The sequence below is a fragment of the Corvus kubaryi genome, unplaced genomic scaffold, assembly GCF_017639235.1.
Source record: "Corvus kubaryi isolate FWS band 111438036 unplaced genomic scaffold, C.kubaryi_AGA036_p1.0 split2-37374, whole genome shotgun sequence".
NCBI lineage: Eukaryota > Metazoa > Chordata > Aves > Passeriformes > Corvidae > Corvus > Corvus kubaryi.
Genome location: NW_024582082.1, coordinates 827 through 7,517, shown reverse-complemented (window position 1 = coordinate 7,517; position 6,691 = coordinate 827). Strand labels below are relative to the sequence as shown.

Genomic DNA, 6,691 nt, shown 5'->3' with positions numbered 1-6,691 from the left:
TTCTGAGCACGGAGGGTGCAGAGAAGTTGTGGATGCCGAATCCCTGGGAGGGTTCAAGGCCAGGCTGGATGGGGCCCTGAGCAAGATTTTGGTTCCCTGCAGTACTCACACATGCTTGTCATCCATTTAAGTCTAGGCTGTATTTATTTGTTTGTGCTGGCAGCCACTGGCCAGATTACAGTTATTTTATCACACAAAACCCTGCTATGATTTTTACATTGTGAGTTCAGCAAAGCATTAAACATCTAATCATCTGCTATTGGCTTCAGGGAGAGGTAAGTACTTGTCTCCCATTGAAGAGTGAAGGGAGAAATCCAGAGGCAGGCACTCCCTCCCTCTGAGAGGATGAGTTTAAGCATATTACATGGAATGGATTTAAATACCTTCTAAAGTTGTCACACGCTTTGCTGAATCAAGACTGAATATTATCAGAAGTATTTAAGTGGCTCTGGAATCTATATCTCCTTTTAAACACTTTCATAAACACTGAGGACTTTGCATCTTGGGATTTCTACTTAAAGGTGTACAAGCTCTTTTGAAGGCTGCCCTCCAAAATCCCAGGCAATTTCCCAGTTGGGGAATTGGATATTCAGTACTTCATGAGTTGCAAGCGTGCAGATTTCCATGTCTAGGACTGGATTGTTCAGGATTTGGCTGTTCTTTTTGTGCTGACCATTTTGAAACCTGTTTCCTCTGGCATTCTTGTTAACATCAGAAGGTCCCTATGACTTCAGGAGAAGCAGAACTAAGTTCATCATCTGGCTCAGAATTTTGCCTGGAGCCACAGGCAGGGCAGTGAGATTTTACCAGAACACAGCGTAAGAGTGCTGTGGTTGCAATGGAGTTTAAGATACAGAGAGACACCCACGTTTATAGTGACTTTCCAGAGCTTTGGGCAACTTGAAGTCCCAGCTTTGTTGATCCAGATCAGGGGATTTCTTTGTTTCCATCTTTGTCCAGGATCTGTGTCACTCGAGGCAGACCAAAGACATGCACCTGGTTTTTCCTCATTTATCCAACCTGTGTAAAAAAGAAAAGTTCTGGTAAAGGGACAACTGGGCAGTGCTGGTTACATGGGAAGGAAGGAAACTCATTGGGAACTCAGGCTTTATTTTGTGTTAGTTAGAAAGTGTGTACCTGTTTTAAGATCTGCATTTTAGCAGAGGTAAAGCACATACAAACATTCTTACACACGGAATTTTTTTGGAAGTTGCTGTTCACTAACTAACACTCATGTGGGGAGTGAGACATCGTAGCCTTAGTGAAGCTCAGCTCCTGCTGACTTTGCCCAGGAAAGGGGCAGCCTGTCTGAGCAGGCATCTGCATGCACGTGTGTTTGTTCCATATGCACACACATCCATTATGGATGACACACAAATGCTGCTCCCACTTCCCGAGCAGGCTCTTACGGCGAGGCTCACATCGCCCTGATCTCACTGCAGGGCTTAGGAAGCGTTCAGAAGCCTCCCAAAATGTGTTACAAACGATGTATGGAGAAATCACTTCCTGCAGCCCTGAAACAGAGTCATTGTCATGGCGCGATGAAGGAACTGTTAAACAGACACAGCAGCAACACTGGAGCTGGATTCCAGCCAGGGTATTTCAAGCAACTTGTAAAAAGTTCACTGATTCTTTAATGACTCCACCTGGCCAGAGCAGGACCTCTGGTTTATGTGCCTTCCAAAAAATATGCTGCAAGAGGAGTGTGTCTTAGTTGATATGAATCAAGCCGGTTCCTCTAACACCGTGTTGGTCTGGAATAGCTGTTGACCTGATGGAGTGTTAATGGGAACATTTATTTGTTTCTTTATCACTACAAAGATGTCATATATACTTACCCTGCTGCTGCCACTGTTCCCAAAGGGCTGTCAGCACCAGAGCCATTATAACACGACTGCCAGAGGTAATTTTTTCCCCCCCCTCACACATTATTTCTTCAAATGATTCTGCAAAGAGAGGAAGAACTTGGATACAAAAACTGCTGGTAAAAGAACAGTGCAGTGTGATGTGAGCCAGAGAAGCTTTCCTAAATGCCTGTCAGTCTCTGCCTTTATTGCTTACAGAGAGCAGCACAGGCACAGCCTGTATCTGTCCTGGCACCGGGGGTGTGTGCTGTGCTTGGCACTGAGGATGGGATTTGCCACTCTCCAGTTCATGGGACAGGTGACATGGACTGTGGGACAGGGCACTGTACCCCATCTCCATATCTCTTCATATTTCATATATGAGAGCACAAAGACTCTACCAGAGTGTTTTGGTGACACAGCCATTAGTAAATAAAAATTAGGCAGAAGCCCACTGCCTTTACCTGTGGAAGAAAAACAATCCTGTCGCATTTCATTTGTGTCACGCAATGACTTGACAGTTTAAGGAAATTGCTAATGGGACCTTTTACTGCGAGGTCACGAGTTCAAACCTGGCTCTGTCGGTAATGACCAGCAGTATCTGATGAATGTTTGATGACGTGAGATTAAAATATGGGTCTCAATCCATTTATCAGTAGGAAAACCCTTCAACAGCCTGGGCCCCTTAAAGCTAATCTCGATAGAAAAGCCAGCGAGGCTGGAGCGTGAACAAGCCCCTCCACAGCCCTACAGTAGATCAAGGTCAGGATGGGGCCACGCAGATGGAAAAGCTTAGAGCAGTGAGGGCTGGGCAGCACCTTTCTGTGCATAAACAAATCTACTGCTTAATGCACTGAAATACTCCCACAACAGCTCGGGATGGGAGAGCCAGATCCGGGATTGTTCTCAGAGGGACAATGATCCTGGCATGAGGGGGGAGATGCAAACATCGGGAAATCCAAGATCAAGAGCTGGCTGATACTAGTGCCAAAACTCATGAATTCACGATTTTGCAAGCTGAGAAGTCCTATTTGAATTTCTCAATATTATAACACCATCATAAAGTTGAAACTCAAATATCAAGGTAACGGGTTAGTAAATGTCTTTTTTAAACGTCTTTTTTTTTTTCCCAAGATCAACAGAAAAAGAAATTATTGCTTGATTCAGTGCTTTCCAAGCTGCCCCTCGCTCTCAAAAAGTGTAAAAGCATCGCTGGCAGAATTTGGCAACTGCTGAGAGGCAAAGGCTGACGTCTGAGCAAGGCACAGCCGGTGCCCTGCAGAGCCCAGCCCGCCTCAAACAGAGCCCAGGTGCACATTTGGGACGTGTCTGTAGCACACATGTGCCAGGTCCAGCTCAGCACCACTTGCAGAACCTGCTCTGCACCTCCTGAAGCCTCTCAGTGCTTCTCCTTCAGGCTTCAGCCCGGAGCTGCAGGAAAAGAGGGGGACTGAGAAACCGGGGGGTGCCTGCCCCAGCACCATCCCGGAGCCCAGGCTGCCCGATCCCGGGATAAAGCCACGGGAAAGCCTCGCATCCCTTGTGCTCGCAGAGCGTTTCCCAGCGGTTTGGAGGGAAAAGGGAAAAGCGTGAGGGCCATCTGGTGGGAGCGGGGAGGGGATTCCGCTCTGTCTCATTGTTCTCCGCAGTTCTGCTACGGGCTAATTCCAGCTGCACGGACCACCGGCCGGATTCTGAGAAACTGGGGAATGCTGGAGGGGGCACGACGGCGTCATTTACATCAGGAACACACCTGGCACCTCAAAACATCCTTTTTACGGGAATTACACCTCTGATGACTGTCACGACGAAGCACAACACACTCTGCCAAGTGTAAGTGATGGAGGAGGCTGCTGGGGCCAGGGGCGGGTGTGCAGTACCTGCAAAAACACAGGAGCAGAGGCTGCAGCACAAACACCTCTGGGGATGGGAAGTCGGGAAAAAATAAAAGCTCCTCAGCAGCGTTTGCAGGGTCAGAGCAGGAGTGTTTTTCTACCCAGTAAAGCTCAGCACCGACACACCAAAATCAGCAGCCTCCAAACCTTTGTAGCTGCAAGTAGAGAAAAGAATTCCTTAATTTTAGTATTTTCCCCCATCTATATCACATTTCTACATAAGACTATTTCTGTTCATCTTTACACTTCCTGGGATTTGATCCGTGTTGATCCACATGTGCTCCTTCCAGGATTTTTTAAGGCTGCAGAAATGACAATTTCCACACTAGTTACAAAATAATTACCCATAATAATTTAATAATGAGCTTTCCCTTTAAATTATTAACATAGGTAGCCAAGCAAATTGTCAATTTTAACAAGTATAAATTCAAATGAAAAATGCCAAATCTGTGTTAAATGAGACCAGCAAATTAGCAATTAAAATATTTATGCAAGAAGGCAAAAGATACTGTATTCAAGGAGCTGCAGAGCAGCCTCCCATCAGAGTATGTGACAGTGGCCTGGGTTTGCACATCCCCAGTTTTAAAATCCTCTGCAAAGGGAAGAGGGAAAAATATCTGACCCCATAATTGAGGCTGGACAGTGTTGACTGGCATCCCGTGGGATTTCACGAGAATCCAAGCAATTCTCAGAATACCCCTGGGTTATCCTGAGCAGCAATCCTGACCCAAATGAAATTATTTCTGTCGTTGTTATCTGTGGGAATCTCCAAAGGAAGGAATTGCCTTTGTGGCCCCTTAGAGCTTTGTCACCAAGAGCAGAGTCAGCTGTGCTGGTTTTTAGGAAAGGGGAGGAAAAAAAACCTTTCAAGCTGAAAGAAAAGTACCAGTGTCAAAGCAGATTTCTGACTCCCTGTGAATATAAATCCCAATCTTCCAGCAAACTCGGCAGCACATCAGGAACACAGAATGCGCTGGAGCAGCTCTGCTCACGATTTTGATGGTGAAGAATAACAATAGTAGTAATAATAGTAATAGTAGCAGCCGTAGCCATAGTAGTAGCAATAATAAAATAATAATAATAAAAATAATAATAATAAATATACTGTTCTTTACCCTGTACAGCTCCCGGCACTGTTTGAATTGGCCGAACCGCTGCCGGAGCTCCCGGTGCCGGTCCCGCACTGCCCCGCCGTGGCAGCCGCCGGCACCGGCTCCCACCCATCTCCTCCTCCCGGCTCCAGCCTCTTCCTCCTGCTCATCTCTGTCACCGCAGAGAAGATCCAGCCCTCTGGAAAGCGACCCCGGGCTTCCAGGAAAGAGGGAGTTCTGTTGCAGGGGGTGTGACTTCATCCAGATGTTGGTGCAAACATCTTTAGGACAGGTGTTTGGGAGTTGGATCCTCAGAAGTGATGCCCAGAGAAAAGTTCGGTCTCAGACTGGGAGAGAACAACATCAGAGGAGCAAGAACCCGCCCCAGGCAGCACTACCCACTCCCCCAAAGCACAGATGGATACAGAGCACATTTGTGTCCAAAACCAGAGGGGACAGACAGCTCCAGATCCATCCGTGCACAGACAGACCCAGGCGATAAAACCCCAGGAGAATTAGACTGCTGTTTTCTGTTGAGAACAAGGCTGGGGAGAAGAGGCCCATTTTTTGGTGAAAATGTTTCTGACAGTGCCAGTGAAACCTCCCTGGCACATGTGACAGCTGGACACAGGGACAGGCACAGCCCAGACACCCCAACTGCACCCACCGAGCTCAGCGAGGAGCTGACAGCCCACTTGAAATCAGTATTGAAGCACATTGAAGCGCAGTGAAGAATTTGAGTAATACTCCACCAATGTGTTTGAGGTTCTCCCCCACGGATTGTTTCCCTCCACCTGTGCCAGTGGAGATCATTACCAGCCTTTGACCAGATCAGCTGTACCCCAAACTTGACCACGTCCATGCAAAGATTTTTATCTCGAAAACAAGATGTATTTTAGCAGGTTACAATTTTTCTTTTTTTCTTTACTTATCAACACATACTTTCTAACACGGAGGGGCTTTGAGAAATTAATTTCCATCTGAAAACAAACAAGGGCTGAAACAGTTTACAAAGGAACCCATCTTTCAAGGACATTTCCTTTTAAATTGCACAATGTGGCTCTTAGCAAGGAAAATAAATAAAACTTAATCCCTCTGCATTCCAGCTGGCATTTTTTCCCCAAGCTAGAAGCGAACAATCAATTTAAAGAAAACTCAGACTATGGTCAATTAAGAAACTGTATATCATTTCATTTATAAATACCAGATACCTATTCAATTGATTATTTTGATCCAATTAAGTCAGTTTTACATTTTAGAATTCCTAGGAATGAAGTAATTTATCCACATCGCAGTCTTGGGCTTTTCACATCTGTTGCTGCGAAATTCTGCAGCTCGTCTGGTCTTTGGCTGCGCTATTGGCTGAGAGTGTTTCAGCTACCAGATTTATTTAAGGATGTGGATTGTAAGCCTCCAGGAAATGGCAGCTACTGGGGAAATTTGCATCTAATTACTTGTAACACAAAGAAATCTTTTTCTCCTTTTTTTTTTTTTTTTTTTAATTTGGATTGGTTATGTATTTAAAATTTTCTACTACGACTTCTCTCTTTAACCAGGATGGTCACCTCTAGCTTTGTGTGTGTCATGATATTCTCTGAGCATTGTTTAATGAGCTGCCAGCACCCAGCCCCTGCTTCTCCCCTTCCCAACCTCCCTTTTCCTCCTTACTCTGTCATCTTCATCCTGGTCTTCTCTGCCAGGGAAAAGAAGACAGAATCCTCTGGAAAGTGACCTGTGGGCTTCTGAGGGAGTTGTAGAGAGCTCACCAAGTCTAGCAGGCAAACTTTTTCTCTAGAAGTGTTTGTTTTCAAGAGAATAACCAATACCTTAGAGCCACAGAATGTGTTTGCTGCGTGGTTTA

General features: G+C 45.7%; 1 long non-coding RNA gene across 1 annotated transcript; it reads right to left on the bottom strand.

Moving 5' to 3' along the window:
* LOC121658149 lies at positions 1–5,979 on the bottom strand. Its single transcript, XR_006013850.1, has 4 exons — positions 4,855–5,979; positions 3,725–3,894; positions 1,839–1,946; positions 1–1,020 (listed from the first exon to the last, which is right to left on the bottom strand). It is a non-coding gene; the product is annotated as an uncharacterized LOC121658149 (long non-coding RNA).
* Between the last annotated feature and the right edge of the window lie 712 nt (positions 5,980–6,691).